This window comes from Hemitrygon akajei, chromosome 17, assembly GCF_048418815.1.
Source record: "Hemitrygon akajei chromosome 17, sHemAka1.3, whole genome shotgun sequence".
Taxonomy (NCBI): Eukaryota; Metazoa; Chordata; class Chondrichthyes; order Myliobatiformes; family Dasyatidae; genus Hemitrygon; species Hemitrygon akajei.
In genome coordinates, this window is record NC_133140.1 from 50,955,198 (window position 1) to 50,966,072 (window position 10,875).

Below are 10,875 nucleotides of genomic sequence, written 5' to 3' on the forward strand. Positions count from 1 at the left end.
GAAAGATAAGAGTACAAAATAATGAGAGTACAGAGAAGATTTACTAGAATGTTACCTGGGTTTCAGCACCTAAGTTTTTGACATCCAATAGGTTTCAATGAGATCACCCCCCCCCCCTTTTCTTCTGAACGCCAGAGAATACAGGTCCAGAGCCATTAATAAGTCTTCATAAGGTAGCCCATCATTCCCAGAATCATTCTTGTGAGCCTCCTCGGAATCCTCTCCAATGTCAGCACATCCTTTCTTTCATAAGGGGTGCTCTCAAAATGAATGCTAACATTGCATTTGCCTCCTTCACCACTGACTCAAACAGCAATTTAACCTTTATGGAATCCAACACGAGGACTCCCAACTTACTTTGCACTTTGGATTTTTGAATTTTCTTTCTATTTAGAAAATAGTCCATGCTTTTATTCCTCCTACCATCATGCGTGGCCATATAATTCCCGAGACTGTATTCTACCTGTCATTTTGCCCGTTCTCCTAATCTGACTAGATCCTTCCACAGCCTCCCTGCTTTCTCAAATGAACATGGTCACTGCTTTGCTTTTTTTAAAAATCAGATCTTCCAGCTTTAAGTTCCTTTTTTATCACATTTAGATGAAAGTTTAATATTGTATAGAAAGGCCACTGTTCTATTCGGGCAGGCTTTTCAGTATTTTGCAAAATACTCTGAAAAGAGGTATTGAATGTATCACTTAATCCTGATGAGTAATCTCATTGTTTATTCACGTTCATCTAGTTCAGGAAACCTATCATCTCAACATAATCAGTAACCTGGATTCTCTCATCAAGCCTTTTACATTGTACTGGTTCACTGCACAAGCTGGCAAACTGAAAACAGAGATGAAGATGGTTTATTGGTATTCAAGAATATACAGTATACTATAGTCAAAGCGATAATCTCCACATTTGGAGAGCTGACCTTATAAATGTTTCATTATGATAGTTTTGAATGTTTATCAGAAGAATAGGCTACTTTAAAGTTTCAGTCTGGAAATGTTGACAAATCTAATGAATCCAAAAAGAGCATACAATCATTGTTGTGGCTTGGTATTTGGCATTCCATTAATTAAAACAAATCCCGAAGCTGATGGTGCAGAGTTGGATTGAGTTCGTTAGTAACCCCAACTTCCCTGGACTGGAATTGACAACACAGTCAGGAAAAGAATTAGTGTAAGAAACTGATCACCCCAAGAATCTCATCATACAGAAAAAGAGATCAGTAATGTTCAGAGCAGAATTGGATTTGTATAGAAACAAATAAAACTAAAGGCTGAGTATCCAACACAGTGGATCTAATTGGAAAGTTCTTCCAAAGACCCAGCAAAGAGACATGGCAATCTATTTGTTCATTTGTTTGTTTGTTTATTGATTGATTGATCGGGATACAGCATGAAGTAGGTTCACGCTGTCCAGCAATAGCCCAATTTAATCCTAGCCTAATCATAGGATAATTTACAATGACCAATTAACCTACCAGCTGGAACATTTTGGATTGTGGGAGGAAACCAGAGCACCTGGAGTATCACATGGTCATGGGAAGAACGTAGACAATCCTTACAGACAGCAGCAGGATACCATGTGTATATGTGCATGCACACATTGAAAACTGGCATTGCGCTAATGAGACAAGCCTCTTTAATTTTACTCCCAGCTTACAATGTTAAAGCTAATTGCAAATGACCATGATTTAGATGTGTCAGTGAATTCTTAACTGGAAACCTCCATATGTAGCTTACATGATGAAGAATTTTTTTGAAGTGGTACACGTAGTCTCCATTCACACAGTTCCCATTAAAGTGTGCAGTACACTGGCCAAAGGTTAACAGTGCAGAGGTGAAGCAGCCCTGTAGGGCCATGACTGCAGTCCCATCATGGCCTCAGTGTGTCAAAAGCTGACCACAAAGTCACTGAAATGCCCACTGTGAAATCACAGCATCCATTCATCCATCTCAGTTGCTGACTATCTGACCAGCAGACTATCAGATTCGGCGAGAGGCGTACTACATAGTCATCAAACTGAAGAGTGGCCGACCTATAAAAGAAAAGAGCTCTCTGGCATTAGACATTGCAGCACTGTTGTCCACCATCTGCACTTCAGTGACTGGGGGTGATCAAGAAGACCATTTGAACACATTCTCAGAAGACACAATTAAAATCAACAGTTTTAATTTTATGAATCCTCACCAACAACTTCATAAATTCTGTTCAGCAGGTCATTAATCTGAATGCCAGCCATGAAAATGCAGAAGATCTCTTTAATGAGTGCTAAGAGCCACTTTAATTGGTCCTTGGAGATTTAAACTTCTTTGGGATATTCTTAACAACCAATTCAGCTCCTTTCCCAGAACATCACCTTACACTGAAAGTATTGTAGTTCACAACCCATTCTTGTAACTCCTGTACTTAGTAATTAAAGTGTCCAGTGAAAATAGCCCACATAATCACTCATTTTATCAACAGAAGGGACTTGCAGTGACTCAGCTTCTATTGATGTAGAAAAATGATTGCTGCAATCTTTATTTTACTATGAACCTAAAAGTTATCAACAAAGCTGACATCTGGTGTCCTAATGTGCAGGTTTCAGAACATAGAAATTAGGAGCAGGAAAATGCCATTCCACATTTCTAATCCAATCACTCTGTTAACTAACATCAGTTGTACTTATGATGGAGTGCAGGGAAGATTCATTGCACTAGTCCCAGGGAAGGTAAATTCACCAAATGAAACTTCTTCCTCAAGAGTTTAGAACAAGAGAAAATCTCCTTTAAATAAACCAACTTCTTAAAAAGTTTGAAAGGCTAAAAGTAGAGAATTAACCTAAATGAGGAACCTAGCACAGTTTCAGGCAAGGGATCAGTAGGATAGGCTGTTTGGAGCTGAATAAGCTTCCCTTAATTCAGAGGATGGTGAACCTTTGGAATTCATTAACCAAAAGACTGTGGAGGTTCAGCCTTTTATACACATTTCAAACACTCATCAGTAGATATTCTGGACATTAAGGGAATAAAGGAAAATGGCACTGAAGCAGAAGATCATCCATCATCTTAACAGATGGATGCCATGCAAATTTATAGGTATGGTATGTTGGCCATTGTTAGTCGGGGCAGAGTTCAAGACCTGCAAAGTAATGTTGTAGTTCTACAAAATTCTGGTTAGACCAACTTGGAGTATTGTATTCAGTTCTGTTTGTCTCATTGTAGGAAGAACGTGGAAGCTTTAGAGTGAGTGCAGAGATTTACTGGGATTTGACTGGATTAGAGTACATGTCTTAATGAGGAAAGATTGAGCAAGCTAAGGCTTTTCTCTTTGGAGAGAAGGAAGATCAGAAAAGACTTGATAGAGGTGTATAAAATAGGAAAGCATAGATAGAGTGGACAGCAAGTGCCGTTTTCCTGAGATGGCAATGGCTAATACAAGCGGACGTACTCTTAGAGGAAAGTATAGGGGAATGTCAAAGGTAGTTTTTTATTACATAGCGAGTGGTAAGTGCATGGAACAGATTGCAAGGGGTGGTTGTAGAGACAGACATCTTAGGGACATTGAAGACTCTTAAATAGGCACACAGATGAAAAACGTGGAAGCCAATGTGGGAGGAAAGGATTAGGTTGATCTTGGAGTAGGTTAAAAGGTCAGCACGACATTGTGGACAAAGGGCTTGAACTGTGCAGTACTGTTCTACGTTCTAATTAGTCAACACTTGTCTAATTTAAATTCCTTTTTGCCTTGGCTCTGCCCATATTTTCCAAATGTTCTAAGAATACTGAATATAACAGGACATTCTGTATCTACCTCCAACTACCACTATCTACAACTCACTATCTACAAGGGTATCATGTACAGGGATCCTAGGCTGCCTGGATGTTATTACTCCCTTCTCATCTTCCCAGTTTTGTCCAAAAGGATAGTACTGTGCAGAAGTCTTAGGTATGTATAAAGAAAATCTGTAACTTTTTTACAATGGGACAAAATTGACCTTCTAGAAAGTCAGAATGATAATCCATGTGTGAAGCCAAAAGAGATGGGGAGAAAACTATTTTTGCACCTATACTTACTCAGGAGATAGACACAAAGTCTATAGAAGTGAGGCCAAGCGACATCAACTTCGTGGACACTATACAGATTACAGAGGAGGAGATGTTAGCAGTCTTGAGGCAAATTAAGGTTGATAAATCCCCAGGAGCAGACAAAGTGTTCCCTTGCACTTTGTGGGAAGCAAGTACAGAAATTTCTGGGGCCCTAATGGGGATATTTAAATCATCCTTAGCGACAGGTGAGGTATCAGAAGGATGGAACCAGTTTTTCAGCTGTTCAAGAAAGGCTCTAAAAATAAATCAGAAAATTATAGGCCATTGAGTCTGACATCAGTAGTGGGAAAGTTATTGGAAGTTATTCTGTGGGACCGGATATATAGGTATATGGATACACATACTGTGGATGTGAGTAGTCAGCATGGCTTTGTGCACAGTGAATCATGTCTAACAAATCTTAAGAATTTTTATGGAATACTTTCAAAGAGATTTTTCACAGTGCTCAACAAAAGTATATTCCAGTCAAAAGTAAGGACAGTAAGTGTGGGGAGAGCCAGCCTTGGATAACTAAGGAAATAAAAGATAGTATCAAATTAAAAGCCCATGTGTACAAAGTTGCAAAGAGAAGTGGGACACTGGAGGATTGGGAAATCTTTAAAACACAACAAAGAACAACTAAACAAGAAATAAGGAAAGGGAAGATAGAGTATGAAAGTAAATTAGCACAAAATATAAAACAGATAGCAAAAGTTTTTATAAATAATATATGGTTATATGGTTAAATATATAAAGTGGAAGAGGGTGGCTAAAGTCAACGTAGGTCCCTTGGAAGATGAGAAGGGGAAATTGATATTGGGTGATAAGGAAATGACTGAGGCATTGAACGACTATTTTGTGTTGGCCTTCACAGTGGAAGGCACATCTAATATGCCAAAGAATGATATTATGGACGAAATGGGAGGTGAGGACCTCGATAAAATCACTGTCACTAAAGAGATAGTGATGAGCAAACTAGAGGGCCTGAAGGTAGATAAGTCCCCTGGTCCTGATGGGATGTATCCCAGGGTGCTGAGGGATTTGGCGGAGGTTATAGTAGACGCGTTGGTAATCATTTACCAAAACTCTCTAGACTCTGGGCAGGTCCCAGAGGATTGGAAGACAGCAAATGTCACGCCACTTTTTAAAGAAGGATGTAAGCAAAAGACGTGCAACTATAGGCCAGTTAGCTTAACATCTGTAGTCAGGAAAATTCTTGAAGCTGTCATTAAGGAAGAAATAACGAAACATTTAGAAAGGATTGGTTCTATTAGTCAGACGCAGCATGGATTCAGAAAGGGAAGGTGCTGTTTGACAAACTTACTGGAGTTCTCTGAGGACATAATAAGTGCAGTGGAAAGAGGGGAACAGGTGGATGTTGTATACTTGGATTTCCAGAAGGTGTTCGATAAGGTGCCGCACAAGAGACTTATAAATAAGATACGGATACATGGAGTCAAAGGAAGTGTATTAGCATGGATAGTGGATTGGTTAGCCAATAGAAGACAGAGAGTTGGTATAAATGGGTGTTTCTCTGGTTGGCAGTCAGTGGTAAGTGGGGTGCCTCAGGGGTTGGTGCTGGGCCCACAGCTGTTTACCATTTACATTGATGATTTCAAGGAGGGGATTGGAGAGTCTGCAGAGGGATATGGATAGGTTAAGTGAATGGGCCAAAGTTGTGCAGAGGGACTTGGGAGTGCTTGTTCATGAATCACAAAAAGTTGGCTTCCAGGTATAACAGGTTATTAAGAAGGCAAATGGAATGTTGGCCTTCATTGCTAGAGGGATTGAATTCAAGAGCAGGGAGGTCATGCTGCAACTATGCAGGGTACTGGTGAGACCGCACCTAGAGTACTGTGTGCAGTTCTGGTCTCCATGATTTGGAGGCAGTGCACAGGAGGTTCACCAGGTTGATTCTAGAGATGAACGGGTTAATCTATGAGAAGGGATTTGGATCTTATAGAAACAAACAAAATTTTGAAAGGGTTATGTAAGATAGTAGTAGTAAAGTTGTTTCCATTGGTAGGCGAGACTAGAACTAGGGGACATTGCCTGAAGATTCAGGGGAAGATTTAGGATGGAGATGAGGAGAAACTGTTTTTCCCAGAGAGTGGTGAATATCTGGTATTCTCTGCCCAGGGAAGCAGTTGAGGCTTCTTCACTAAACATATTTAAGATATGGTTAGATAGATTTTTACATAGTAGGGGAATTTATAGGGAAAAGGCAGGTAGATGGAGCTGAGTTTACGGACAGATCAGCCATGATCTTATTGAATGATGGGGCAGGCTCGATGGGCGGGATGGCCTACTCCTGCTCCTATTTCTTATGTTCTTATTTTGAGGAAATTACTAGGGTAGTTGATGAAGGCAAGGCAGTGGATGCTGTCTACGTGGTCTTTAACAAGGGATTTGACAAAGTCGCACATGGGAGATCTGTCAAGAAAGTTCAGACATTCAGCATTCAAGATGAGGTGGTGAATTGGACTGGACATTGATTTTATGGGAGAAGCCAAAGAGTGGTAGCAGTTAGTTGTCACTCTGACTGGTGGCCCGTGACTAGTGGAGTGCCACTGGAATCGGTGTTTTGTCATCTATATCAATGATCTGGATGACAATGTGGTTAACTGAATCAGGAAATTTGCAGATTACACCGAGATTGGGGGTGTAGTGGACAGCAAGGAAGGCTATCATGGCTTGCAGGATCTGGACCAGATGGAAAAATGGGCTGAAAAATGGCAAAAGGAATTTAATGCAAGCAAGTGCAAGGTATTGCACTTCTCTAAGTCCAATCAGGGTAGGACATATCCAGTGAACAGTAGGGCACAAAGGAGTGTGGTAGAACAAGGGAATCTGGGAATACAGATCTATAATACATTGAAGGTGGCATCACAGGTAGATAAGGTCATAAAGAAGGCTTTTGACACATTAGCCAAAATCATAGTATTGAATACAGGAGGTGAGATATTATGCTGAGGTCATATAAGACATTGTTGAGGCTTACTTTGGAGTATTGTGTGCAGTTTCCCTACAGGAAACATGTAAACAAGATTGACAGAGGACAAGGAAAATTTACAAAGATGTTGCCAGGTCTGGACAACCTGAGTTATAAGGAAAGATTGAATAAGTTAGGAATTTATTCCTTGGAATGTAGAAGATTGAGAGGAAATTTGATAGAGATATACAAAATTATGAGGGGTATAGATAGGGTAAATGCAAGCAGGCTTTTTCCACTGTTGGGTGAGTCTACAACCATAGGTCATGGGTTAAGGGTGAAAGGTGAAAAGTTTAAGGGGAACATGAGGGGAAACATCTTTACTCAGAGGGTCATGACAGTGTGCATGGAATGAGCTGCCAACACAAGTGGTACATGCAAGCTCAATTTCGACATTGAAGAGATGTTTCAATAGTTATATGGATGGTGGGTATGGAGACCTATTGTCAATGCAAGTAGGCACTTCAAATTGTTTCAGCATGGATTGGATGGGCCAGAAGGCTGGTTTCTGTGCTGTATTTTCTATGACTGTAAGCGAAGATACTTTCAAAAATAAAGAAATGAAAAGTTTCTAAATATCAAAAACTACTGCAAAGAGCAGTAAACAATAAAAAATGAAACCAAATCATTATCTGCTATGATCACCCTTTGCTTTTAAAACTGCATCAATTCTCTTAGGTACACTGTCATGCAGTTTTAGAAGAAAATCAGCTGGTAGCTTGTTCTTGGAGAACAGATCTTCGACAGACTGTGGCTGTCTCATTTAGTTCTGACTCTCCAGGTAATTGCAGACAATCCTGACGATGTTAAAGTCAGAGTTCTGGAGAGAAAGCAGGTACAGGGTTCTGAGTTGGATGATCAGCCATGATCATACTGAATGGCGGTGCAGGCTCGAAGGGCCAAATAGCCTACTCTTGCACCTATTTTCTATGTTTCTATGTTTCTGTGTCATCGTTTAAAATAGAGTGAAAATGTTCTTTGTTTCTCCCCATCCCAGAGTAGCATGGGTGTTTGCAACCCTCCTCCTCAAAAACAGATGGAAACAGAATCTTTCTGAATAACTTTAAGGAAAAGGTAGAAAGGTTCTTAACTAGTAAGTGGGGGGCGGGGTGGTGGGACTGGAAGCGCGGAGTTACCATGAGTAGATGGAAATGCCGACAGAGAGAACTTGCAGATGCTGGAAACCCAAACAAGACACACAAAATGCTGGAGAAACTCAGCAGGCCAGGCAGAATCTATGGAAAAGAGCACAGTCGAAATTTCAGAATATAGATTATCTTAATTGGCATCAATAATGCTTACTGATGTGCTTAGACTCACATAAAGAGAACTCAGGACAAAGAAAAGCTGCATTTATCAAAATTCATCACCCCAGATGGGACTCGAACCCACAATCCCTGGCTTAGGAGGCCAGTGCCTTATCCATTAGGCCACTGGGGCCAAACATGTCATAATTTACACCATTAAGTGCTTTTTCTTTTTGCTTTTTCCCCTTTTTAACATAGAATAGTATTTTAAGTTATGGAATATCAATGTTCATGTAAATCCTCCCATAATTTTGAAATAATTTATTTAAAATGGAAAAGTTTGCTACAGAAAAGCAAAGATCTTAAAAAGTTGTGAATTAGGGGTAGCAGCTAATTAATTCAAGACAAACCACACACACACAACATGCTGGTGGAACTCAGCAGGCCAGATAGAATCTATGGGAAAGTGTAAACAGTCATCGTTTTGGGCCTGCTAAGTTCCTCCAGCATTTTGTGTGCGTAGCTTGGAAATGCAGAGTTCAGTTTGCAATTATCTAATTAAATGCCAGAACAGAGTTGAGAAACTATGTGGTCCATTCCTGATCCTAATTTATGTTATTTTTGAAAGCAGATATTCCCGGTTTTCAAAGACTTTCTCCAGTGAATCTCTTAGTTGTAAAAGAGCTTCTTTAAATGGTATGTGAACCCCTGTCTTGTGGTAAACTATGTATACCTGTCTGGACACGCCCCCCCCCACCCCGGCTGACTGCTCCTGTGGCTCCTCCCACAGACCCTTGTATAAAGGCGATTGGGGGTACTGCTCCTCCCTCAGTCTCGACATGGTCGTGGTCCCTTTTTCTCTGTTAATAAAAGCCTATCGTTCACTTCCAGTCTCCTAGAGTTATTGATGGTGAATCATGTCTGCCATTAGACAAATAGAGATGACCATCTTTACAGCTCAATCATGTCAGAAGTCAATGATGTAACACACAATTATTGTATTTGAGACAAAGTATAACTGAGTCAGGCTCCAATGGATTGGAACTTTGACTGCAAAGTTAGCTTTATCTATGCATCTTGATCTGTGGAATCTTAGTTGAATAGAAGTAGAACAACAAGACTTACCCAACCAAAAAGTAAATTAAGATGTTTGGAGGCCTGAATAGACAATACTGACTACTAAACAAACGCCACTCTTCAAATCTATAGCTCAGTGGAAGTTAACAAAGACATGGTATCTATCTTTTTGCTGTAACTGTCATCTGCTAGAACAAGGCTACAGAAGCAAGCTGGTAAAAAAAGTTTGAGCCGATCTAGAAAAAGTCAGCATTAAACGTGGTTCTTATTTGAAAACAGCCAGAACTAAAATCAATAATCAAAACTGAAGGAAAGGCAATACTTTTTCTCACAAATGTTGGAGCACATCAGAAATGAATAAAATGAATTGGATTGGCACTTCAGCCTGAAAGACTCGTGTATTTTTGTAAGATCCCAAGTGAAAGCTTTTTTCCCCAAAAGACGGTGTTTAACAAAGTCCACAACTGCTGAATAGATATATAATGCATTTATACTTGCTTTCTTTGATGCCACTGGATAAAACAATACTTTTCAGTTGACTGATCGAATATTCTTGAATGATGGTTTGATTAAACGGAGAACACTGCAACTTCACTAAATATAGTCAGCTAATTCAAAATCAGTCTGTTTTTAGCTGTTTTTGTTCTATTGATCTCAACAGCAATTCAGAAAGGTTAATTTGGGTTATAAACCAATATTTGCAGAAGATAGATCTCAGAATATCAACAGCTGAAGCCAAATTTGTTCTCTTGAAGGAAACTTCAATATAAACACTAATGATATTGATTCAGATTCTTTGAAACCCCTTGTCTGAGAAGTATGGATTTGTTGTCTTTGTTATCCTTTCAACCAGACAGACAACAATAATTTAAATTGAAATCAATAGGCAAGGTAAAGATATAGACTGTTGTAACACACTCTCAAAACTTTAAGATCACTTGCAGAGGTTTTCAATCTTTCATTTGTTCTTTGAACATTGTGATTTAAGAGAGAAATAGCAGCCCAGCTCTTTAATAGTTTTCAAAATGTTGCTTAAACAGGAGCACTCTTTTAACCATAACACAAAATGAATCTGATTTGTTAGCGAACATCATCTTGGTTATTTATCCACCAGAAATTACCAGGGATCCACCCAGTATGGGAGTTTTACTCTGCTCTAATATAAAATAAAAAATGCTGAAAATACTCCACAGGTCAAGCAGCTTCTGTATACACAGAAAGAAAATTAAGTGTTTTAGATCAAGTACCTATATGGGAAAAGTTGCAGGTACATCATTTTGAGTTCCAGAGAAATGGGGAATGAGCAGTGAAAATAAAGAAAATGGCCTGTGAAAGAAAGAAACAGGAGAGGTTTGAGTGACAGATGGTGATGGTTCTAATCAGGGAGAAAAACAGTGATTCAGTCACCTTTTAATTTTTACTCAGTTATGCTCAGCCAGAGTCGAGAGTATCAAGGAGTTAATTGTGGGCTTTCAGAAGGGGAAGACAA

General features: G+C 39.5%; 1 non-coding gene across 1 annotated transcript; it reads right to left on the reverse strand.

Annotated features, from left to right (window-relative positions):
• Positions 1–8,429: 8,429 nt before the first annotated feature.
• On the reverse strand, positions 8,430–8,502 carry trnar-ccu (transfer RNA arginine (anticodon CCU)). The gene has a single exon. It is a non-coding gene; the product is annotated as a tRNA-Arg (tRNA).
• Positions 8,503–10,875: the final 2,373 nt, after the last annotated feature.